Here is a 27,694-nt window from a genome sequence, read left to right on the forward strand (position 1 = left end):
AAAGGATTGTGAGTACACCATTGTTTAAGCACATAAAGAGAAATGACTCATTATAACAAAAACCATCATCTGTAAGGCTGAAAAACTAAAAGTAAAACATAGGCTCTAAGTTCAGAGAAGGTTCATAGCCTTTAAAGTACCGGAAGTATTATTGTTTGATGAGGAGCAGTCAAGAACAGAACTGTTATCCTTGGACACCAATCAAAATGGTCAGTAAAATAAACAGCATAGGGGCCAGCACTGTGGCACAGCGGGTAAAGCTGCTGCCTGCAGTGCCGGCATCCCATATGGGCACCGGTTTGAGTCCTGGCTGCTCCACTTCCAATCCAGTTCTCTGCTATGGTCTGGGAAAGCACCAGAAGATGACCCAAGCCCTTGGGCCCCTACACTCATGAGGGAGACCCCGAAGAAGCTCCTGGCTCCTGGCTTCAGATGGGCCCAGCTCCGGCCATTACAGCCATCTGGATAGTGAACCAGCAGAAGGAAGACTCTCTCTCTCTCTGCCTCTGCCTCTCTGTAACTCTGCCTTTCAAATGCATAAATAAATCTTTAAAAAAAAACCAGCATAACTAAACCAGGGTGTAATCACCAAATATCAGCCCTAATGAAATTGCTATCTAGGGAATTGTGGTGCAGTAGGTTAAGCTGCTGCTTAAGATAGCAGCATCCTGTTGGTGCTGGTCTGATTCCTGGCTCCTCTGCTTCTGATCTAGCTCCCTGCTAATGTGCCTGGGAAAGCAGAGGACAGATGACTCAAGTACTTGGTTTGCTGCCACTCAAATGGATCCACATGGATGGAGTTCCTGGCTCCTGGGTTTGGCCTGGCCCAGCCTTTCAAATAAATAAATAAACCTTTATATATATTTGTGTATATTTAAGAGTATATATCTATATTTTATATATTTGTATATTAAATATAAAATATATTTATATATATACACATGACCTGAAAGACAGTTGTTTTAAAAAAAAGTGTTATATGTTCAATAAATTACTTGAAAAATGTTAAATATTAACACTAAATATCTGAGACATAGAAAGAATCAATGTCTCCTTTTTTTCCCAAGGTCAAAACAAAAAGAACTACATAGCCTGTATGTAAAAATCAATATTGAAATGATTTTTCTTTTGAGATGAGGAAGCAGTCATCTAACCCTCTTACTACATGTAGCAGAACTCCCCCGCCCCTTGTTAAACTCACCAGTCATTCCCCATCCTATGAAACCAGGTGACTGAATTTCATTTTGCCTTCTCAGCACTTTATCACTCTTCCCTTGAGACTTTTTTTTTTAATTTGGCATACAAGGAATCATTCTCTCCTTGTTTTCCTCGCCCATTGCCTACTCTTTCTTAACGACATCTTCTAATTGCAACTTTTAAATTTTTCTCAATCATTCCGCCTCAAAGTGAGTTCATCCATTCCCGTGGCTTTAAAGATGTTCATTTTATGGATGGTTCCCAAATGTGTATCGCCCAACCCTACTTCTCCCTTTAAATTCAGATGAGACATCCAAATGCTTATTTGACACTCTGCTCTAGAGGCAGCTCAAATTTACACATCCAAAACAGGACTCTGGATTCTCCAACCATTCTTGTTCTCATCCTTATCTCAGTCAACTGCACCAGCCTTCAGCCAAGCGGTGTCGGTGTCATCATACATTGCATAAACCTTCTGGCTCACACCAGAAATTAGGAGTCATCTTTTTTATTTATTTACTTATTTGAAAGGCAAAGTTACAGAGAAGCAGAGGCAGAGGGAGAAAGATCTTCACTCCCCAAATGGCTGCAACGGACGGAGCTGTACCGTTCCGAAGCCAGAAGCCAGGTTCTGCTAGGTCTCCCACGTGGGTGCAGGGGCCCAAGCTCTTGGGCCATCTTCTACTGCTTTCCCAGGCCTTAGCAGAGAGCTGGATAGGAAGTGGAGCAGTTGGGGCTTGAACTGGCAGCCATATGGGATGCCAGCACTGCAGGCAGCAGCTTTACCTGCTACGCCACAGTGCCGGCCCCAGGAATCATCTGAATCCCTCCCTCTCCTTCCCTTGCCAAATCACAATCCATCAGCAACTCTTACTGACTCATTCAAAACATATCTAGAGGTCCAGCTCTGTGGCTTAGCAGGTAAAGCCTCCTGCAGTCCCATATGGGAACTGGTTTGAGTCCCAGCTGCTCCACTTCTGATCCAGCTCTCTGTTAATGGCCTGGGGAAGCAGTGGAAGATGGCTCAAGTGCTTGGGTCCTTGCACCCATGTGGCAAACCCAGAAGAAGCTCCTGGCTTTGTTCCAGCTCTGGCCTTGGTGCCCATTTGGGGAGTGAACCAGTAAGTATAAGATCTCTCTGTAACTCTGCCTTTCAAATAAATAAATAAATCGTTTATTAAAAAAAAAAACAAAACAGAATTTGACAAATACTTCCCTCATTTACAGCCAAATCCATGCTCCATACCATCATCATCTCTCACCTACCTGCACTAATGTAACATCTTCCAAATTTGTCTCTCTGCTTTTATTTTTTTTGTTATTTTTTTTTTTTTTGACAGGCAGAGTGGACAGTGAGAGAGAGAGACAGAGAGAAAGGTCTTCCTTTGCCGTTGGTTCACCCTCCAATGGCCGCCGCGGCCGGCGCGCTGCGGCCGGCACACCGCGCTGATCCGATGGCAGGAGCCAGGAGCCAGGTGCTTTTCCTGGTCTCCCATGGGGTGCAGGGCCCAAGCACCTGGGCCATCCTCCACTGCACTCCTTGGCCACAGCAGAGAGCTGGCCTGGAAGAGGGGCAACTGGGACGGAATCCGGCGCCCCGACCGGGACTAGAACCCGGTGTGCCGGCGCCGCTAGGCGGAGGATTAGCCTAGTGAGCCGCAGCGCCGGCCATCTCTCTGCTTTTATTCTTACCTCACCATACTCTGTTTTCCACTAGCAGCCAGGGTGATCTTTGCAAAACAAAATGTAGGCCACGTCATTCACTTCCTCAAAACCCTTCAACGATTACCTAGCTCAACAAGAATAAAATCAAATTCCATAAACAACCATGGCCAATACATGGCCTGTTTCTCTGATCCTGAACCTCTCTCATCAGCTAATCCAACCTGGTCACACCTGCTGGCTGACAGCTCCTCATTCCTGCTCAATCCATGACTGCCTTAGAATATTTGCATGGATTTGTTCTAGAAATCACTTCCCTCAGATCTTGACAAGGTTTGGACTCTCATACAGTCAGGTCTCTGCTCAAACATTAGACCCCTGAGACATTTCCTCATCTAACCTCAGTCAAACTGTACCCTCTGTCCCTTTACCCTGCCGTATTTTTCTTCATGAGAGTTTCTACTACCTGACATCATAGTATACATTTATTTGTACATCTGTTTTTTTTTTTAAGATTTATTTATTTATTTGAAAGTCAGAGTTACACAGAGAGAGGAGAGGCACAGAGAGAGAGAGAGAGAGAGGACCTCCATCCGATGGTTCACTCCCCAATTGGCCGCAATGGATGGAGCTGTGCCGATCTGAAGCCAGGAGCCAGGAGCCTCTTCCAGGTCTCCCATGTGGGTGCAAGGGCCCAAGGCCTTGGGCCATCTTCCATTGCTTTCCCAGGCCATAGCAGAGAGCTGGATTGGAAGTGGCACAGCTGGGTCTCAAACCGGCACCCATATGGGATGCCGGTGCTTCAGGCCAGGGTGTTAACCTGCTTTACCACAGCGCCGGCCCCTGTACATCTGTTTTTGTTTATTTGGCTCATACTCCCAAATGGTTGCTATACAGTAGCAGGATCCTAAGATATCCCTTTCCCTGCTCTGTGCTAGTTTCCTGGCATATGGTAGGCATTCAACACAAGCTTCTGAAATAAAAGCAAGAATTCACATACGAGAAACCTGAGGTGCTGGGGAAGTTACCTGCCAAGGTCACAGCTATTTCACTTACTAAATATTTACTCAGAACTTATTATGCACTTCTTATGCACCTCTTAGCAGGCCTGGGAATCTTTTATTCTGCCCAGGGTCATCTGGATATTTCTAACATCATTCACAAAATTATCAACTGAATAGTTAGCCTGCTATCGATTATTAAGTCCGGCCTGAAGTTGCCTCGGCAGGGCTAGGCCAAATGATCTCACAGGACTTAACATGGCCTGTGGACCAGATGTTCCTCACCCCTGCCATCCAGCAATGACAGGTAAGGCGGAGGAGGTCCTGTCCTTAAGGAAATTAACACTGGGAAAAAAAAATCTCAGATTGCAGGTCTTTCTATTACACACACCTCTTTTTTTTTTTTTTTTAAGATTTTTATTTATTTCTTTGAGAGGTAGCATTGCAGACACTGAGAGGGAGAGACAGAGAAAGGTCTTCCATCCACTGGTTCACTCCCCAAATGGCTGCAACGGCTGAGCCCATCCAAAGCCAGAAGCCAGGAGCTTCCTCTAGGTCTCCCACACGGGTGCAGCAGCCCAAGCACTTGTACCATCTTCTGCAGCTTTCCCAGGCCATAGCAGAGAGCTGGACTGGAAGAGGAGCAGCAGGGACTTGAACCAACCATACAGGATGCCAGCACCACAGGCAGAGGCTAGCCCACTACACCCCAGCGTTGCACCCCTCCTCACTTTTTTGAAACTTTTAAAAATCCCTTGAGAGCACTGAACAAAGCTTGTATACAGCATTCTTCAGCAATGTAATTACAACTACTTGTCTCTTCATGCCTTCTTCTCTCATTCATTAATAACAGCATTATTTTTCTTTCAACTTTTATTTACTTAAGTTTAGTAAACCCTACATACCATTTAAGCATCACTTGTAAAACAGAGTGATACATTTATACCATGTCTGGAATTTCCTAATAAAACAAAGTACCAAAATTAACAGTTCTCAGATATTTTGGTGATCTCTGACTTAAGAGAAAAATTTAAGAACACTTATGAGGCCACTTACTGTTCTGATAACACAAAAACATAGGGTGATTTTAAAACCTTTTAAAATTATCATTAAATTACAATTGACAACTATAAACATATGGATACCATTTCACAAAATAGAACAAAAATAGCATGTAGATGAAAGAATATCGAAGTTTTAGATTTTTTTAAAAAAGTGATATTAGGAAGAAAACCATGTATCAATCATTTAGAGAGAAATATGGTCAAGTTTACAGGTCTGAGTTCAGGCAAGGTTTTCTCAGCTTTTTACTCATCAGATTTTGAAGAGCAGGCAGAACATACACTGTAAGACTTCCTTCCTAGGCAAAAAATTAGCAAATTTTTTTACTATTATATAAGTATGTACTGACATTATTGCTTTTAATTTTTTTTTAACTTTGAGTGGATATAAAGGCACTCAGAATTTAATTCAAAAGATTTACCTCTGTAAAGTACATTAAAAGTGGGGCTGACGCTGTGGCGAAGTGGGCTAAGCCTCCACCTGTGGCACCTGCTTTCCATATGAGTGCCAGTTCTGGTCCCGGCTACTCCTTTTCCTATCTAGCTCTCTGCTATGGTCTGGGAAAGCAGTGTGGTAGACCCAGAAGAAGCTCCTGGCTCCTGGCTTCAGATTGGCGCAGCTCAAGCCATTGCAGCCAATTGGAGAGTGAACCAGTGGATGGAAGACCTTTCTGTCTGTAACTCTACCTCTCAAATAAATAAATAAAATCCTTAAAAAAATTAATAGTAAAAAACACTCTCAGGCATTCCTAGAATATTCCTCAGTCTGCTATATAATCATTTATTTTATTTTTCTTTTTTTTAAGATTTTATTTATTTATTTGAAACAGAGTTACACAGAGAAGGAGCGGCAGAGAGAGAGAGAAAGATGTTTTCCATGTGCTGGTTCACTCCCCAATTGGCTGCAATGGCTGGAGCTGCGCTAATATGAAGCCAGGCGCCAAGAGCTTCCTCTGGGTCCCCCATGCAGGTGCAGGGGCCCAAGAACTTGGGCCATCTTCTACTGCTTTCCTAGGCCATAGCAGAGAGCTGGATCGGAAGTGGAGCAGACGGGACTTGAACCGGCGTCCATATGTGATGCCAGCAATGCAGGCGGTGGCTTTACCTGCTAAGCCACAGCGCAAGTCACTATTTCTTTTTTCTATTACTGCTTCTAACAGTTTAACTGTTAAGCCTGTGACACAGTTTTTCCTTCTATCTTTGATAATATCATTGCTAATTTATTATAAATCCAAATTTTGCTTACTTTACAGCTGTAGAGATTAAATGTCAGAGGCAAAATTTTAAATAAATATAAATAAGACATTAACATGTTGCCACTAAAATAATTTGCAATTACTACATTAATTCAATTTTTAGAGAATGAAAAAAATTAGCCCAAGCTATAGGAAATTTTAGTTTATCAGTTATGACTACATGTATTACTTCATAATAAAAATTTAAATTTCTATTTATAGTATCATAACTCAATTTTATGACCTGAAAACTAATATTTCTGTGCCATAGGTATTAAGTAAATAAAACAATTTGAATTCCTATCAAAAGTACCAAAGGGAGGGGAAGGCATCTAAAATAGTGGCTAAACTGCTAGTTGGGATGCCTACCCTGTATCAGAGTACCTGGGTTCTAGTCCTGGCTTCCAATTCTAACTTTCTGCTAACACGAACCTGGGAGGCAGCAGGTGATGGTTCAACTGACTTGGGTCTCTGCTGCCCACACTGGAAACGCAGGTGAGTGCCAGGCTTCAGGTTTTGGCTGGGCCCAACCCTGGCTGTTGCAGGATAACTGAGAAGTGAATCAGTTGATGGAAACATCTCTGTCTGTCTCTCTCTCTCTTCCCTTCAAATAAAGGAATAGATTAAAATAACATTTGTTTAGAAAATTCCAGTGCTATTGTTCTGGTACTGATGGGAAGATTTTTTCACTTAATTTTTAAGTTTATATAAAAGAATAAATGAGGGGCTGGCACCGTGGATCACTTAGTTAATCCTCCACCTGTGGTGCCGGCATCCCACATGGGCACTGGATTCTAGTCCTGGTTGCTCCTCTTCCAGTCTAGCTCTCTGTTGTGGCCCGGGAGGGCAGTGGAGGATGGCCCAGATGTTTAGGCTCCTGCACCCGCATGGGAGACCAGGAAAAAGCACCTGGCTCCTGGCTTCGTATTGGCGCAGCGCCAGCCGTGGCAGCCATATGGGGAGTGAACCAATGGAAGGAAGACCTTTCTCTCTGTCTCTCTCTCTCTCTCACTGTCTATAACTCTACCTGTCAAATAAAAAAAGAAAAAGAATAAATGAAAACAGCTACATAGTATTTTAAAACAGCAATAAAGGGAGATTTGCTTCCCGAGCACTAAAAGGTATTACATATATATATAGACCGTGAAACAACTGGTAGAAGAAAAACAAACAAAGCAAAAACAGAGATCCTGGAAACACACCTGGTAGAAGTAATATAGAGATAAAATCATTGAATAACAAAAGAAGCTTCAAAAAATCAATGGAAAGAGTTCAACAAGATTTTGAGTAAGGGGAAATTCAGAATAGAGCTGAATCTTACATAAATTAGTAAGTTTTGATGGATTTAAGAGTTAATACAAAGAAATCAGGAGAAACATGGATCAATATTTATTTACCACTGGATAAATAAGAAACAAACAAAATCGAGCTGGCGCCGTGGCTCAATAGGCTAATCCTCCACCTTGCGGCGCCGGCACACCGGGTTCTAGTCCCGGTTGGGGCGCCGGATTCTGTCCCGGTTGCCCCTCTTCCAGGCCAGCTCTCTGCTATGGCCAGGGAGTGCAGTGGAGGATGGCCCAGGTGCTTGGGCCCTGCACCCCATGGGAGACCAGGAAAAGCACCTGGCTCCTGGCTCCTGCCAGGATCAGCGCGGTGCGCCGGCTGCAGCGGCGGCCATTGGAGGGTGAACCAACGGCAAAGGAAGACCTTTCTCTCTCTGTCTCTCTCTCTCACTGTCCACTCTGCCTGTCAAAAAAAAAAAAAAAAAAAGAAACAAACAAAATGGAAGAAAGGGCAATAAAATTTGAAATACCAAAATAACCATAGGAAGTAAATTATTTTTAGTTGAATATAGTTTATGTCTGAAAATCATAAATGCATTAAATTATTAAAATCAATAAAAGTTAGTAAAGTGGTCACAAAATTATTATACAAGGCTAGACATCTGGCATAGTGGTTAAGAACCTCAACCCATATTGGAGTACCTGGGTTTCAGCTTCTTGCTAATGAGGACACTGGGAGGCAGCTGGGGCCTCTGACACCCATCTGGGAGAAATGGATTAAGTTCCTGGATCCCAACTTTAGCCTGGCCGAGCCCCAGCCATTGCAGGCATTTAAGGAGTGAACCAGCAGATGGGAGGTGTCTGTCTCTTTCTCTGCCTCTCAGATTTTAAAAAATTATATAAAATTAATCCTATTTAGAAAAAGTTGATAAACTATAAAGGGAAAAGATCCTGTTTTCAATAGCATACACAACACACACACACCTCAGTACAGGCTTTATATGTGTGTTTAGATTTACTCAAGTTTTCGTCTATGTTAACTCAGTATATGAGAGTACTTCAAAAAGTTCATGGAGAATTCATATTTTGAAACAGTGTGCTTACTTAGTGTAGGGTTAATCTTATGGGTATAAAGTTAATTGAAAATAGATCTTAGTAAAAAATAAGAATGGGAATAAGAGAAGGAGGTGAAAGAAGGGTGGAAGTGCAGGTGGGAGGGAGGGTAGGGTAGGAAGAATCACTATGTTCCTAAATTTGTATATAGGAAATGAATGAAGTTTGTGTACTTTAAATCAAATTAAATTTATTTGAAAGGCAGAGTTACAGAGAGACAGAAGCAGAGAGAGAGAGAGAGAGAGAGAGAGAGGGAGGTCTTCCATCTGCTGGTTCATTCTCCAGATGGCCACGACAGCCGGAGCTGTGTTGATCTGAAACCAGGAGCCAGGAGCTTCCTCTGGTTACCCATGCAGGTGCAGAGGCCCAAGAACTTAAGCCATCCTCCAATGCCTACCCAGGCCATAGCAGAAAGCCAGATTGGAAGTGGAGCAGGCGGGACCCAAACCCGCATCCATCTGGGACCTGTTACGCCACAGCACTGGCCCCTATACTAATACAGTTTTAATGATCTGTAATTACTTTAAATTTTACTGTATATGGGGGAAATGGTCATTTTTCCATGCAATTATTGTTTATAGCTGTAAATGAGGGTCTTTTTGCTTAAAAAAACCACTGTACATGGATTTCAATATTTTGCATTAAAAATAAACTCACCTTTTAAAAAAATTCCATTTTTAAATGAACTTTTTGAACTGCTGTCAGCTTTTAGTTTTCTTCCTTTAGACCCTGAATGTCTCTTTTTAAGCTTCAACCCTAAGTATTTTCAGTTCTTTTGTGCCTTGGAGAAGTGGAACATATTCTTCCAGTGACTAGAGTAAGGTGCAGAGAGAGGTTCTTTCCTTGGCTGGTCACCTTTTTACCTCCCTACCATCTTCCTTACAGCAGGGTTATAAAATGATAGTTTATATGGTGCCAGCCCACAGGAGCTGAAACTACACCTTCCACAGCTACATTCTGCCTCTACCCAAGAGACAAGAAGAGGGCTGGCATTGTGGCATAACGGGTTAAGTCGCTACCTGCAACACCAGCATCCCAGTCTGTGTCCCGCCTGCTCCACTTACGATCTGGCTCTCTAATAATATTCCTGGGAAAGCAGTGGAGGATGGTCCAAGACCCTGGGCCCCTGCTACCCACATGGGAGATCTGGAAGAAGCTCCTGGCTCCTAGCTTTGGTCTGGCCCAGCCCTGGCTTTGGTGGCCATTTGGGGAATGAACCAGCACGCAGAAGGCCTCTCCCTCTCTCTCTTGCTTTCTCCCCCTAGAAAAGAGAGAGAAATTTTCTATAACTCTGCCCTTCAAATAAATATAGAGGCTGGTGCTGGGGCACAGCAGGTTAAAGCCCTGGCCTGAAGTGCCAGCATCCCACATGGGTGCCAGTTCTAGTCCCAGCTGCTCCTCTTCTGATCCAGCTCACTACTATGGCCTGGGATAGCAGAAGATAGCCCAAGTGCTTGGGCCCCTGCACCCACGTGGGAGACCAGGAAGAAGCTCCTGGCTTCTGGCTTCCAATCGGCACAACTCCAGCTGTTGCGGCCATCTGGGGAGTGAACCAGTGGATGGAAGAGCTCTCTCTCTGTCTCTACGTCTCTCTGTAACTCTGTCTTTCAAATAAATAAAATAGATCTTAAAATACATACATACATACATAAATTAATTAAAAAATAGACGTGAAAAGTCAACTCTGCACTCATGTTAAGGAAAGAAAAAAACAATGATCGGATGGAAAAATACAGCAACTCATTAGGACTGAGCAACGTGAGGGACAGAACTACACTCTTAGAAAATATGGCTTCCATTGACATCTGATGAGAATTTTTATGTGAACCAATCAGTTCAAAACCAACCAAACAAAAAGGCTTCCTATAACTAAAGACCTGGTTCAATTCTTAAAATTAAATAGAAAATTACAGTGAAAGAAAATGGTCACACTTGAGATCTCAATCAATGTTCTGGAATAACTCATTGTACAAAAATAATGAGCCAACAACTACAGCAAGACAGGAGATGTGAATGCTGAGAGAAAAGATGGGAAACTTGGAAGACAAATTCATGAATGCTAACAGCTGAGCAATAGGATTTCTAAAAAGAGAAAAAGAAACGATGAAAAAGCATGTAAGCAAATAATCGAAGAAAATATCTGAACACAAGAAGAAATGGGATTTAATGCAAGCAACACTGTTTTTGTAGGGAGACCTTTTGATGAAGAACAGGCATGTTTATATTATTTGTGCTGCATTGTCTTATGTCAATCTGGTTATGGCTGGTGCCTGCATTTCCAATAGTCCCCTTCTCTGGGTGGTTCCAGGTTAGAAAAAGCCAAGAGAGAAACTAGTACAAGATTTGGAAGGCAAGAGAGAAGCACAAGCCATTATTCTTGCAAGGTCATCATGGTCAGACACGGTAACAGGCAGACCTGTCCAGTGGGTCTTGGCTGTTTCCTCTCTCTCTGGGGCTCTGCATCCAGCCTGTCTTCCCAACTGTTGGCACTGCTGCCAGCTCTGGTCTGCAAACCCTGAGGCTGAGCCACATGGAGGCAGTCATTTGAAAATGTCTCTCCAGGAATTCCCTGTTGTAGTTCCCCTTCAATAGTTGATGTGCTGGGCTTTTTCAATTCCCTGCAAACTCCTATTTGTTCACCCCGTCCAGTGCATCTGAGACTGATGAGTGGCTATTTCTCTAATGCTCTGACGCTTCCACTATCCCCAAATCCCCAAATTTGTACAATATTAAATTCCTAAATCCTATAATACTTTGAGGGGTTCTATCTTCCTGAATGAAGCCTTTACCAGGTAGGAGTTTAAATTCTAAAGCTGTCAATTTATAAATCCTATCCCTTGTGATTCATGCTTTTTGTCTGTTGTTTTAAAAGTCTTTTCTATAAAGTAGCAATGACTGGGAGGGAGCAGGTGGGAGACTGTGGAGATGCCCGTGGTATCTCCATCTTGACCTTCGTGATGTTTACATGGATGTATGTATTTTGCAACAATGCATTGATCTGTGTGTTTCTGATTAGTGCGTACTTTGTATGTGTATTATATATCCATTTTAAAGTTAACAATAAAGATTATGAAATTTATTTAATTAAAAAAGTCTTTCTTAAACCTAAAGTGATAAATTTACTCTCCCATATATTTTTCTAATATAGTTGTAAAGTTAAATATGGTATGAGTTCAAGTTTATTTTTTCCTCTATAAATAGATAAATTTCCCAGGCCCATCTTCTACTTCTGACATATATCAGGATACATATACGAATGATAGTATTCCAAAATGTTCATAGATGGGGGCGGCACCGTGGCGCAGTGGGTTAATCCCCCACCTGTGAGGCCGGCATCCCATTTGGCTCAGTTCTAGTCGTGGCTGCTACTCTTCCAATCCGTCTATGCTGTGGCCTGGGAAAGCAGTAGAAGATGGCCCAAGTGCTTGGGCCCCTGCACCCACATAAGAGACCAAAAAGAAGCACCTGGCTCCTGGCCTCTGGCTTCAGATTGGAGCAGTTCCAGCCACTGCGGCCATTTGGGGAGTGAACCAATGGAAGGAAGACCTTTCTCTCTATCTCTCCCTCTCACTGTGTAACTCTACCTCTCAGATAAATAAATAAAATCTTTAAAAAAAAGTTCATAGAAAATGGAATTAAAATATAAGCTTATTTTGTGGAAAAAATTGAAATTCACACAGAGGAGTTCTTCAAAAAGTTTATGAAAAATATGTATTATGAAAAGACTATGCATGAATTTAAAAATATTTTTGCATCAAAATCTTTTATTTCCATTTTTCACAAAACTTGAAGCTCTTTTGTGTGTGTATATATATATATATATTTTTTTTTTTGACAGGCAGAGTGCACAGTGAGAGAGAAAGACAGAGAGAAAGGTCTTCCTTTGCCGTTGGTTCACCCTCCATTGGCCGCTGCGGCCGGTGCACCGTGCCTATCCGAAGGCAGGAGCCAGGTGCTTCTCCTGGTCTCCCATGGGGTACAGGGCCCAAGCACTTGGGCCATCCTCCACTGCACTCCCTGGCCACAGAAGAGAGGCAACCGGGACAGAATCCGGTGCCCCGACCGGGAGTAGAACCCGGTGTGCCAGCGCTGCAGGTGGAGGATTAGCCTATTGAGCCCTGGCGCCGGCCTGTTGTATATATTTATATAGAGAAACATACATTCTCTTTCCTAATGGTCTATCTTACTTTCAATGGACCAACATTTCATTTTTCACTTCCTTATATATATAGGTTGAGGATCTCTAATCCAAAAACCAGAAATTTGAAATGCTTCAAAATCAAAAATTTAAAAACAATTTCAAACATATTTATTTCATTTTATTTGAAAAGCAAATAGACAGATGGAGAGATTTTCCATTTGCTGGTTCACTCCCCAAAAGCCATGGCTGAGCCAGACTGAACTCGATCCAAGCATCCTATTGTGCATGGCAGGGACCCAAGTACTTGAGCTATCTATTGCCTGCTGCCCCCCAGGTGCACATTAGTAGGGACTCAAACCAGGCATTCAGATATAGTATGTTGGTACCCTATGTGGTGATTCAATTGCTGTGCCAAACATTCACACCCCAAAAGCTTTTTGCAATAGGCAGAGAGAGAGAGAGAGAGAGAGAAAGACAGAAAGACAGGAGAGAGTTCCCATCTGCCACTCTACCCCACAAATGCCTTCCAATCACCAGGATTGTTCCAGGGCCACAGTCAGGAGTGAGAAACTCAATCAAAGTCTCCCACATGGGTGGCAGGGACCCAATCACTTGCCTCCTAGGGTCTGCACCGGCAGAGCTGGAATCTGGAGCTAGAATCAGGAATTGAACTCAGGTACTATGATATGGACATGGATATTCCTAGGCAAAAGCCTGCCCCAGTCCAAAACCTTTTGAGCACCAAAATGCCCATAAGTGGGAAATTCAATATTTAGCCTCATGTGATGGCTTGCAGTCAAAATGTTAGTGAATTAAAAACACTATATAAAATTGTCTTCAGGTTTTGTGTATAAAGCATATATGAAACAAATATATTTCATATTAAGACTTAGGTTCCATTCTTAAGACATCTCATTGTTATATACAAATATTATAAAATCTAAGAAAAAACCCACAATCCAAACCATTTTCAATCCCAAGCATTGCAGATGACTGACTTATATAGCTTATATTAAACCTGCTTTACTAAATTACTATTTCTTATTGGTAAGTGCAATGGATTATAACTTACATATTATTATATTTTATATTATCAATCACAATATAAATAAGGTAACCCTATTATACCAACAAAAATAAAAACCTCTACAGGAGAACAGCTCAAGTCATAGCTCTTAATCTGTTTATTTTAACCAAGTTTCAAAAATTAAAATTGTAGTGTAAATTTGGAAGAAAGTTTGCACAGGCTCTTCAAATTTATCAGAATAGAATTGATTCATAGTCCTTGTTAATGGAGAATAAGGGCTACTGACAACTTTGTGATTCACTTGGATGACTACTTGGGGTTGGCAGATAGACCTAACTCTTCAGTGGAGGGATTTAATTGTTCGTATATAGATATTTTCTGTTAATTAGCTTTCATCTTAATCAGTTCTTATTCTATTCAAATGGGAACAGATTTGTCATCATGAATGGGAGATAGAAAACATGTGAATTTATATTTAAGATAATTAACACAAATTTTAAGACTTAAAAACATCACTAAAACTTAAGTGAAACTCTGAACAATGTCAAATATTCATTTAAAAATAAACATATTTTATATTAGAGGTTAAATGGCTAAATTAATGTCTTCTTTTCAAAGGATCTCAAAATCTTACAAAATTACCCAATTCTCATAATACCCTTATGCTGAAACCATACATTAAACATCTGACCTCATTTTAGCAAGGCTAAAGAAAGTCTAAAGGAAGAAAGTGAAGTAAAGTTGCTCCTGGAACTTTTTTCTCCCCCCTATGCATTATTTTACTATCTATTATTCCTAGATAAAATAACAATCTGAAAATCAGCCTAAAATCCTAATGAACTCCCACTTGGCTTCTGACCATTCCATCAGCATCTTGGGAGACCTATGCAGCGCCCAGTGAAGCTCGGCCTTACACAATGTCTGGCAGAGGGTGATGAGAATGGCACATTGTCTGCCCAGCCTGAACAGAGGTCACAGCAGGGGGAGCATCTGCTAAGATAATGTGAAAGAAGGAAACAACTATAATTGCCTCATTAAGAGATCGCTGGTCAAATAATCACAAAAAGAAAGGACATGGAAAACTACCCTAAAATTAGGTCTATAAAATGGAAAATTTACGATAGAATAAAAAATGCAGAAGATTGAGGAGACTCTGGTATTGTATTGGTTTTACTAATTTCCTTAGTCACTATATGGATGAATGAAAATTTGGATGCAACAGCTCAGTTTAGCCCTTGCCAGTCATTAGTAGGAAGCAGAAGATGCAAATTCACAGCTGTCCAGGATACAAACAAATGTAAAATAAAGGGTTGTGGACAATTTCTTACAAGGAAACAAAACACAGGAACTAAGGAGGAAAATCTATGGTCTGCATTTTAGAATTACAATGAAAAGCACACAATTAAAAGGCATAGGATTATTTTCAGAGGTAAAGATGAAAAATTTAAAAGGGCAAAGACTCAAAAAGGCAGGGAAGGAAGAAAGACAAATTGCCTCTTACCTTCTCCTATTTTCTATCTCCATCTTTTAAAAATATGCATTTCTTAAAGTCAACAGTATAGAACTAAAACTTAATTCCCTGCCATTTAAAATTATCAGCCAGTATAGGTGTATATATTTCATTCTATTAAACATTCTTGATAAATTAAAATATTTGATAGTAAAAGCTAAGGGAAATGTTTTCTAAAACTGTACAGATGGACTGATAACTATGGCAAACTACTTTTGCATTTCCTGATATTCTGAGGTTAAGTTGTATCAGTTTAAATTGTGTGATACAGTTTAAATAATATTGTAAAGTAAGTTATGATTATTAAATTTATTATGCCAATAAACACATTAAAATTAGCTTGCTAGTCCCATAAGTCAGGTTTAAAATAAGCAAACTATTTGATGACTTTGATGTTTTGCACCCAAAATGTGCTGGCTAATTTTTCCATTCCATTTACCATTCTGGTCTTTAAACTGCCTTAATCTCCTGCCCTCAGATGTTGACCTTGTAAGAATAGGGGTCATAGGTCAGAATAGACAGACCTCAAAGGATCTGGACTATCAATTCATGCCTGAAAGATTTCTCTGCCACAATAGGAATCTACTAAACAGCAAATTCCTAAATCTAATCACACAAGTATCAGGGTGAAACAGTTATTTATTGGAATTTGTTGATTTACATTTTTCAAATATCTCTAGGACCTAAAGAAAATTTTCATTTTTCTTTGGGGAACAGGTTCTGGGACATCATAAACATGAACAATCACATCACTGAAAGAACTTTTAAAGTAAAACCTATATTCCCTAATAAAATAGCATCCTAAACTGAAGTATAGGTTTCTTATATTCAGGAATGCTATGAAGATTTCTTTAAAAGTATACTACTAGATTTCCCAAGGATAAGTACCTGAAAATTTTCACATTACACCTGATATCATGAGTGGAAGAGGTTACACCACTGTTGTAGGTAGGTTGGTGTTGGGTGTCACACTACTTTTGAGCTCAGTTGCTTTAAAGGTGAATGCAGGCAATAAATAAATGTTTTAAATAAATAAAATAAATGAAAATACATAGCACTTCAATGAAGAAAACCTAAAAGTTTATTTTTAAAACCCTCAAACCAAAAATCTTAAGGCCTCCAAAACCTTAAAAATTAGAAAAAAATTTAAACCTGAGAAATTATGACCCTATAAAAATAACTTTACTATCATACATATCCACTTTCTTAAATTAAAAAAAAGAAGGCAAGTTAACTCTTCTGAGCTGAGAGTAAATCAGACATTGAACAGTTTGTTTATGCACACCCTGGCCTTTCTGATCATGAATGATAACCATATCATAACATCCCATTTAATACTACACTACAAAGAATGCCAAATCTTATAATCAATTCTTAATTCTAAACAAAGGGTGTCTTAAAATCAGGAACCAACAAGTCTCTCTAATGTGATAAAATGAAAACAATTTCTTACACTTTCATGCCAAAAGTAGTAATATCAAACATTTTTAAAATTAACCATCTTTCCAAACAAAATATATCACTGTTTCAACTCATGTAGAAAAATCTAAAATCTTACTCATGTGCTAATGCTATTGTGCAAATTAAATACTGCACCAAATGAAAAAAATCAGGATATTAATATAATTTTCTAAGTTATTTTAAAGATCTCCTATCAATATTGCTGAAAAGAGAATTTGCATTATTATAAATATAAATAAAACTTCAAATTCTGTGGTTGGGTCACAAGATGTGGAAGGTTAATGAGAACAAAGACAATACCCACTACCCCGGGGAAAAAATAAAATTAAGAAACAGTAAGAAGAGAAAGCATAAACAATAAAAAAGTACAAAGATACATGTACACACTCAATATATACATCTACCACATATGCAGCACTTCCAATATTCTTAAAGGTTACATATATTGTAATCACTAATAAGCATTAAAATCATTTAACTTATATAGAAAGATGTCCAGACCAGTAGTTTCAGTCCAAAGCCTTTTTATTCCTTTAAAATATCTGGTAGCACAAACTAAAATTTTATTACATAAAATATTCAATTCTATGTTATTGGCTGGCATATGTCATATAAACACCAAAATCAATAACAGAAACAAAAGCATCATTCCATTACCCTACTCTCACAATTTCACACTGTGGAAGTTTTTTCCTTTTCCTGATAGTACACTGTGTTTTCTAAGAGAATAAAAAGGTGCCAAACATAGGCTAGTTTATTAAAAGAAACACTTAGTCTTTTATTAACATAATTTTCATCTTATTATAAAAAGTTCTATAGCATCATTTAAATCTATTTAATCTTTTGAAAATGAACATAAGAAAAACTAAATTTAAAAAATAAATCTGAAGTTATTTAATGTGAAATTTTAATAGAATTTTTCAAGTGTAGTGGGTTTAAAACAAAATTACACAACATTTACTGTTATTCAGTGCCTGGACACAAGTAACTGGCCACTAAATTCATCAGAATTTTAAGACAGAATGAAAAAAAAAATCTCATTGTCTTTTGTAAATAGTAAACTCACTGATCTTCTGTATATAATTAAAAATGAATCTTAATGAAGAATGGGAATGGGAGAGGGAGAAGGAAATGGGACAGTTTGAGGGTGGTTAAGGGGGGAAGAACCGCTATAATCCAAAAGTTGTACTTTTGAAATTTATATTTATTAAATAAAAGTTTTCTGTTAAAAAATAGTAAACTCATGTATGGTAGAATTTCCAAAATTAGTTTACGTTTTTTGTCACAAAGACAAAATTCTTCACAAATGATTCTATTCTACATATAAATAACAGGATTAATAAGCTTTCTTGAGTGATAAAATCAAATTTTCAATTTGTTAATCATATTAACTCCATGTAATAGAACAGAAATTAGTTACATTAGTTAAATTTTGTAATCTAAAAAGCATTTAAGGAGAAAGGATAATCATTTCAACAAATGCTGCTTGAACAGTATCTATTTTCACAGGCAAACATGAACTTTGATGTAACGCTCATACTTTATACAAGAAGTAACTCTAAGTGGATCACTGACATACTTGTAAAACATAAAACCATAAAACTTAAAAAGCAAACAAGAGAGGAAATCTTTGTGGACGAGAGTTAAGCACAGAATTCTTTTAAACATAGTATGAAATAGACGATCGATAAACTGCCTTTAACAAAATCAGAAACTTCTGCTCTGTTAAAGTTACTGAGAAATTGGAAAGGCAAGCCACCAACTGACAGATAATAGTGGCAAGTCATACAGCTAACAAAGGTCTGGTATCCAGAATATAAGCTCTCCAAGTGCAACAATAAGAAAACAAATGTCCCAGTAAACAACAGGCAAAAGACACAGACACTTCACCAAAAAGGAAATGACACAAAGAAACATAAGATGTTCAATATCAGTAGCCATTAGGGAAATGAAAATTAAAACCATGGTGAGCTATCATTATATTCCCATTAGAAAGGTTAAAAAAACTGACAAACTCAAATGCTGGCAAACATCCATAGCAGCTGACACTCCTGTATATTACTGGTAGGAATGCAAAATAATACAATCACTCTAGAAAACAATGTGGTAGTTTTTAACAAAGTTAAATCTACACCTATAACCATATCATCCAGCAATGTCACTCCAAAAATGAAAACTTATGTTCACACAAAAATCTGTACACAAATGTTTATAGCTTCTCTATTCCTAACTGCCACAACTAGAAATTACCTAAATGCTTTTCAGCAGATAAATGGGTGAATAACTACATCCACATAATGGAATACTACTCAACAATAAAAAGGAATCAATTCAAAAAATAAAAAAAAAAGGAATCAACTATTGGTATATCCAACAGCTTAGACGAATTTCACAGACATTATGCTAAGTGAAAAAAATCTGACTTCAAAGGGTTGTATCATATTTTGTTCCAATTATATGCTGTTCACCAAAAGACTACAATAAGCCTCTGGTTGCTGGAGATCATAGGTGGGGAGGGGTAACTATAATAGATAATAAGAGGGACATTTCTGGTGAGGTAACTCTTTTGAATCCAGACTGTGGTGGTGACCACAGGCATATACACTTGTTAAGATTCAATGAGCTGTACACCAAAAACAAAAAGAAGTCAATTTTACCATATGACAATTTGAATATGAATTTTAAACAATGCGCCAAACAAAATATACAGAAATACAATTTTTAAAAAATATATTTTCTTTTCATCTACTTGATAGAGAAAGAAACAGAGTGATTGATTTATTGATTGACTGATTTGCCATCTGCTGATTCATTCCCCAAATGCCTGTGTAAGACAAGCCTGGGCCAGGCCAAAGCCAGGAGCCAGGAACTGGAAAATCAAAGTTAATTTGATAGGAATGATAAAGGGATAAAGTGCCATGCCATCTGTAACATACTTTAAAACAATTCCACAAAATATTTATAATAATTAAAATATTACAAGTGAGGATATATGGGTGTTGGCTGTGTTTATTCCTTCTATCTTTTATTATGAAAATTTCCAGAACATAAAAAGTAAAAATAAAGTAAAATGGAAGGAAGTAGGAATAATTTAAACCAGCATAAATACCGAATCAAGGGAAAACAGGCACTTTTAAATACAGACTGCAGAATATTTTATAAGACTTTTAAAGCTACTTTCTATAACTACATTAATAAAACATGAAATCTGGATCAAAGAACAACTTTATTCTCATTATTAAAACTGTCTTAAGAAGCAGACCGGGTTAATAACCAAGAAAGAGGCCGGTGCTGCAGCTCACTAGGCTAATCCTCTGCCTGCGGCACTGGCACCCCGGGTTCTAGTTCCGGTTGCTCCTCTTCCAGTCAGCTCTCTGCTGTGGCCTGGGAAGGCAAAGGAGGATGGCCCAAGTGCTTGGGCCCTGCATCCGCATGGGAGACCAGGAGTAAGCACCTGGCTCCTGGCTTCGGATCGGCGCAGCATGCCAGCCGTAGCGCGCCAGCCATAGTGGCCATTTGGGGGAGTGAACCAACGGAAGGAAGACCTTTCTCTCTGTCTCTCTCACTAACTCTGCCTGTTAAAAAAAACAAACAAACAAACAAAAAAAAAAAAAAACAAGAAAGAAATCAAGAAAGTCATCAAAAATCTGTAAGTCTTTTAAACACTAAGAGAGTAAATCACTGCCTTGGTAACTGTGCTTACCATCAGTTGACAAAGATCTGTTTCTGGCAACCATATTGCCAAACTTCATTTCCCCTGTTTCCAGTTTCAGTATAGGAGTCTTTATATTTGAATACTTTAATGACTGTTTTATAAAAACAAGTAGCACATGAGAAACTGAAATTGCTAATCCTTATGACAAAAAGAACAGGCATCCCAAACTCAATAGGAAGCTGAAAATCCTTAGATACCAAATGTGTCAAAGTCGTAATCATGGTAAGACAAGCAATAAATGTAAGTGACTGGAACAGTTACTTCTTCTGTCCATCCCCTCTGCCTTGCCAGATCATTCCTTCTAGTACTCCAACAGTAACAATTTTCTGCTCCCACTGCAACCTACACAGGAGCCTACCACCTCTTGTCCTCATTCCTTATTCAATGTATATTCTGCCATCTATCATTACAATTGTTCTATTGCATATATCTTCAGTGTCCTTGCCTCTCTTCCTGTGTCATTCTCAACTTGGAAACATATAATTCTAAATAAATCCATTTTAATGCCCACCTCACTACTGTAACCATGAAGTCAACAATGGCAGGAGAAAATACACAATCATATTGACTTAACAACTTTAAACTCACGTCCACTAACTTTTTTAAAATAGATTTTTGATAGTACAGCCTGGAATTTTACTCTTTTCCACAACAAATTTATTATTTCATTTTCCTATTTCATATTTTCTCCTTTCTGGTTAAATCCTCAAATTTCTTTTACCATCACCCTCAGTGTAATAAACTTGCTTCAAATTTCACTAAGAAAATAGTATAAGAAGGTAGATTTCTGCATGTGAGCCATTCTAACCGGGGTGAGGTGAAACCTCATTGTGGTTTTGATTTGCATTTCCCTGATTGCTAATGACCTTGAACATTTTTTCATGTGCCTGTTGGGCATTTGGATTTCCTCTTTTGAAAAATGTCTATTGAGGTCCTTGGCCCATCTCTTAAGTGGGTTGTTGGTTTTGTTTTTGTGGAGTTTCTTGATCTCTTTGTAGATTCTGGTTATTAACCCTTTATCTGTTGCATAGTTTGCAAATATTTTTTCCCATTCTGTCGGTTGTCTCTTCACTCTCCTGACTGTTTCTTTTGCAGCACAGAAACTTCTCAATTTGATGCAATCCCAATAGTTGATTTTGGCTTTGACTGCCTGTGCCTCCCGGGTCTTTTCCAGAAATTCTTTGCCTGTGCCAATATCTTGAAGGGTTTCTCCAATGTTCTCTAGTAACTTGATGGTGTCAGGTCGTAGATTTAGGTCTTTAATCCATGTTGAGTGGATTTTTGTGTAAGGTGTAAGGTAGGGGTCTTGCTTCATGCTTCTGCACGTGGAAATCCAATTTTCCCAGCACCATTTATTGAATAGACTGTCCTTGCTCCAGGAATTAGTTTTAGATCCTTGATCAAATATAAGTTGGCTGTATATGTTTGGGTTGGTTTCTGGTGTTTCAATTCTGTTCCATTGGTCTATCCATCTGTTTCTGTACCAGTACCATGCTGTTTTAATTACAACTGCCCTGTAGTATGTCCTGAAATCTGGTATTGTGATGCCTCCGGCTTTGTTTTTGTTGTACAAGATTGCTTTAGCTATTCGAGGTCTCTTGTGCCTCCATATAAATTTCAGCACCATTTTTTCCAAATCTGAGAAGAAGGTCTTCGGTATCTTGATTGGTATTGCATTGAATCTGTAAATTGCTTTTGGGAGAATGGACATTTTGATGATATTGATTCTTCCAATCCATGAGCATGGAAGATTTTTCCATTTCTTGGTATCCTCTTCTATTTCTTTCTTTAAGGTTTTGTAATTTTCATCGTAGAGATCTTTAACGTCTTTGGTTAAGTTTATTCCAAGGTATTTGATTGTTTTTGTAGCTATTGTGAATGGGATTGATCTTAGAAGTTCTTCCTCAGCCATGGCATTGTCTGTGTATACAGATGCTGGCGAGGATGTGGGGAAAAAGGGTCACTAACCCACTGTTGGTGGGAATGCAAGCTGGTCAAGCCACTATGGAAGTCAGTCTGGAGATTCCTCAGAAACCTGAAGATAACCCTACCGTTCGACCCAGCCATCCCACTCCTTGGAATTTACCCAAAGGAATTTAAATTGGCAAACAAAAAAGCGGTCTGCACCCTAATGTTTATTGCAGCTCAATTCACAATAGCTAAGACATGGAACCAACCTAAATGCCCATCAACGATAGACTGGATAAAGAAATTATGGGATATGTACTCTTTAGAATACTATACCGCAGTAAGAAACAACGAAATCCAGTCATTTGCAACAAAATGGAGGAATCTGGAACACATCATGCTGAGTGAAATAAGCCAGTCCCAAAGGGACAAATACCATATGTTCTCCCTGATCGGTGATGACTGACTGAACACCAAGAGGGAAACCTGTTGGAGTGAGGTGGACACTATGGGAAATGGTGGCTTGATCAGCATAGCCCTGACTGTTAATGAACAACTTAATACATTATCCCTCTTAGTAGTTTTTTTTATCTGTTCTACTTAATATGACTGGTTTAGATCTGTAATTGATGCACAGTTATTCTTAAGTGTTGAAAATTAACTGAAATGTGATCCCTGTTGAACATGGTGGTGGGAATGGGAGAGGGAAGAGATGTATAATTTGGGACATGCTCAGGCTGACTTGCCCCAAGTGGTGGAGTTGGAAGCATACCAGGGGATTCCAATTCAATCCCATCGAGGTGGCATGTACCAATGCCATCTCACTGTTCCAGGTGATCAGTTTCAGTTCACAGTTGGTCATGGTGAAGGGACTGGGAGTCAAAGGGAACACATAGACAAGTCTAGTACCTGCTAACGCTAACCGATGGAGTAAATAAAGGGGAGAGTGATCCAACATGGGAAGTGAGATACTCAGCAGACTCATAGAATGGCAGATGTCCTAAATAGCACTCTGGCCTCAGAATCAGCCCTAAAGGCATTCGGAGCTGGCTGAAAAGCTCATGAGAGTATTTCAGGCATGGAAAGCCAAGACACTCTGGCAAAAGATCTCTGCGAGTGAGATGCCAGTGGAAAGAACAGGTCATCAAAGAAGGAGGTACCTTTCTCTGAAGGGAGGAGAGAACCTCCACTTTGACTATGACCTTGTCTAAACAAGATAAGAGTCGGAGAACTCAGAGGGCTTCCATAGCCTTGGAAACTCATGACTGGAGCATAGGGAGATTACTGATGCCATAGACAGGAGTGTCAATTGGTAAAGTCAACAACAGGAGTCACTGTGCACTTACTCCTCATGTAGGATCTCTATCCTTAATGTGCTGTACATTGAGATTTAATGCTATAACGAGTACTCAAACAATATATTTCACTTTGTGTTTCTATGGGGGTGCAAACTGTTGAAATCCTTACTTAATGCATACTAAACTGATCCTCTGTAAAAAAAAAAAAAGAAAAAAAAAAAAAGAAATTATCAATTCCCAACTTGACTCTCACTGGGATTAAACATGACAATAGGTCTGCTCTGATTTCATCATCATTTAAAAAAATCATCTATTATTTTTCACTTTATGTTTCTGTGTGGGAGCAAACTGTTGAAATCCATACTTAATGTATACTAAGCTGATCTTCTGTATATTAAGATAATCGAAAATGAATCTTGATGTGAATGGAAGGGGAGAGGGAGTGGGAAAGGGGAGGGTTGTGGGTGGGAGGGACGGTATGGGGGGGAAGCCATTGTAATACATAAGTCGTACTTTGGAAAATTATATGCATTAAATAAAAGTTTAAAAAAAAAAACAAACAAAAAAAAAAAAAAAGAAAATAGTATAAGAAGGTGAGAAATCTCACTTTATCCCGCCTTCATATATATCTACCCATTCACATCTGTGCCTGTATGCTATGCCCTGTATCCAGTTTTTGAGAATGAGCCATCTGTACTCACATGACCAGCTCTCCCCTGCCTGTCCAGTCTTCTCTCTCTACCAGGCCATTCCCATCAATGCATAAACATGCTGTAATTTCTTCCCCTTAGCTCCTGCTTCACTGTCTGCTCTCATTAGAGGAAACCTTCTCAAAACATCGTCTACACTTGCTGTCTCTGATTTCTCTCCTTTATTCTCTGTTGAACACAACCCACCAAACTTAACTCTTATAAACTTCACTAATGACTTCCATGTTGCTAAATGGTAAAGTTTCAGTGGTCATCTTACCAGATTATTTCACCAGCAGCACCAGTTAATACCTCTGTTAACATCTTCTCATTGAAAATCTTTCCTTGACTTAGAAGATGAAATTCCTCTCTTGATTTTCCTACTACCCTCCTTCTAACTTAGTGCCCTCCTACTACTATTCCTGACTCAGTGCTGGAATGCCCTAGAGCTCAGTTCTTTTCTCTTTTCTATGTATACTGATTTCATTCTGGCTTATCATTGTACATACCATCTTTTGTTGCATGAGTCTATTGTCTAATTTTTATCTCTAGCCTTAGAATCTGAAATCATGCACCCATTTGCCTGATTTATATCTCCACTTCACTGCCAATCATGTATTGCTAACTAAATATGTCTGAAACATACTTTTCATTTTTCTGCTCCTTCTATACTCATCCCCATTGGTAAATGGTCCTTCAATCTTTCCTGTTACTCAGGCCAAACAAGCCTTGGCATCTTCCTGGATTCTTCTCTTTCACAGTTCACATCAGAACCATCAGTAAGACCTGCTTTCAAAATGCATCAGGATTTTTGTTCACCACTTCTGCTACTACCCCAGACCAAACTATCACCATCTCTTTCCTGGTCTTTGTCCATTCTTGCCTCTCTACATTCTGTTGTCAACAGAGCTGCCACAAAGATACTTTAAAGAGTTCAAATTACATCATGTTACTTTTCAACTTAAAATTTCACAATAGCTTCCCATTTTTTTCCCAGAAGGAAAGTCTTTACCTTGGTCAACAAGGTCCCATATGAAGGAATTTCTTGCTTTCTTACTCTTCAACCTCTACCATTCTCCTTTTCTTATTGATTCCAATCAAAAACATGCATAAAACATTCTATAACTACATTGTTAAAGATTTTATTTAAAATACATGGAAAAATAAAGAACCATTTTATCTTACTTCCCTTTACTTGTCTGTAGGTATATATTATTAACAACTTTAATAAGTATGTGCATCAACACTTTCTCATATATATATATATATATATATATATATATATATATATAAAATATTCATGGTCTTTCTTTTGTACAAAATGAGCTCCTAAAAGTGTAGATGAAATGGAACTTATTCCATTCCTCAGTGGGTTTTCAAACCAATGTGAAAATAGGAACTAGGAAACAGGTGCTACAGAGACAACTGGTTGGCAGTTTGGAAAGAAAAGAAAAACTAGGTCCTTATGGCCCTCTTTCTGAAAACAAGTTACACTACAAACAGAATAGTTAACAGCAAAAGCTAAATGAATACAACTTATACAAGAGAGTATAGATATATTATAGTGTTTTATTATTTTGTAGTTTGGAAAGCCTGATAGCAATCAAGGGTACACAGAATTATGGAGACAGCTACAGAATTGTCTCTATAAAAACCCAAACTTCAACACTATTTTAAAAACCACTATCACTAGAGCTAAATTACACTTTACAAGCTGAAAATAATATTTTAAATCTTCTTTGTGAGACAAAAAAGTTCACATTCTAAATCTACAAAAAGAATTTACAAATAATGCATTTCAACAGAAAAATGGTCAAAGTATAAGAAACACGCAATTTGTAGAAGGAAAAAATGAGAACATAATATATATTCAACCTTTACTGTAATAAAGGATGCAAAGAGAAGCAATGAGCTGCATCTCTGAATCCATGTAACTAGAAGACTTTTAGAAATGGTAACATTCAGTGAGCTTCTAGCTCACTTCTGGAGAAGCTCTATACTGGTCCAGATAGTTGCTGGAAAGCAGTTTACAAGTAGATATCAAATTTTTTAAAAATTTCATTTTTATTTATTTGAAAGCCAGAGTCACAGAGAGAGAGAGGGAGAGACAGAGAGAGACACCTTTAATCCAGTGGTTTAGTCCCAAAAGGCTGCAGCGGCTGGGGCTGGGCCAAGCAGAACTCAGGAGTCAGGAGCTTCCCCAGGGTCTCCCACATGGGTAGAGGGCACCAAACAGTTGTGCCATCCTCCTCTGCCTACTCAGGCACAACAGCAGGGAGTTGGATGGGAAGCAGAGCAGCTGAGCCTCAAACCAGCATCCACAGGGAATGAAGGCATCACAGGCAACAGCTCAACCTGCTATACCTCAACGCCAGCCCCAAATATCAAAATTAGTTAAGTACATTTTTTTCTATTTAGAATTTTATTCTATTTAGAATTTTCGCTGCCAACTATTTATATTAAGGATATAATCAGACAACTTTTCAAAAATGTATGTGTAAGGATTATCATAGTGATGTTACCAATAAATTCAAAATATGGGAACACAGCATTGTTTAAATTAAATTTTGAGGGGCAGGTGTTGTGGCATGGCAGGTAAAGCTGCTGCCTGCAATACTGGCATCCCATATGGGCACTGGTTCATGTCCTGGCTGTTCCACTTCCAAGCCATCTCTCTGCTAGTACACCAGGGAAAGCAGTGGAAGATGGCCCACGTGCTTGAGCCCTTGCACTCAAGTGGGAGACCTGGAAGAAATTCCTGGCTCCTGGCTTCAGCCTGGCCCAGACTCAGTTATTGTGGCCATCTGGGGAGTAAAACAGCAGATGGAAGATCTCTCTCTGTCTTTCCCTTTCTCTCTGTAACTCTTTCAAATAAATAAATAAATCTTTAAAAAATTAAATTTTGATTCATTCGTACAGTGGGAATATATGCAAGTGTCACTGATTGAAATAAAATATTCTGTGATATACTTTCCAGTGAAAAACAAAACTACAAGTTTCAAAATAGCATACACATTTATTTGATTTCCACCTCAAATTTCAAGTGATTTTCTTTTTTTTTTTTTTAGTGTTTTTTGCATTGTATTTTTAAAATCAGTTAGAACAATACATATATTTTAATTTGAAAGAATGGGTGATATGTTGGCAAATTCTGCACATACAGAGGCACCTCTTTTGGGAACTTCCGCCCCTCATCTGGGGGTCTCGGATATTTGGTAGAAATGGCAATCAAGGCACTATTTAGCACTTGATGCTGAGTGCTCAGTTCAGTACACTTTATAGATAATGCCAGTGGCAAGACAGCTTCATCCAGCTCTACCATAGTGGTGGCATTTTCTTTTGGCGAGGTTATATAAAGTCTATTAACATAATAAAACAAATAAATTTTCAAAA

General features: G+C 38.9%; 1 protein-coding gene across 4 annotated transcripts in view; it reads right to left on the reverse strand.

Annotated features, from left to right (window-relative positions):
- Positions 1-27,694, reverse strand: part of LIN28B (lin-28 RNA binding posttranscriptional regulator B) — a 134,983-nt gene that overhangs the window by 22,708 nt on the left and 84,581 nt on the right. The window lies entirely within an intron of this gene.

This window comes from Oryctolagus cuniculus, chromosome 5 (assembly GCF_051225735.1).
Source record: "Oryctolagus cuniculus isolate XC-2025 breed Fujian yellow rabbit chromosome 5, ASM5122573v1, whole genome shotgun sequence".
In the NCBI taxonomy this organism is placed as follows: Eukaryota; Metazoa; Chordata; class Mammalia; order Lagomorpha; family Leporidae; genus Oryctolagus; species Oryctolagus cuniculus.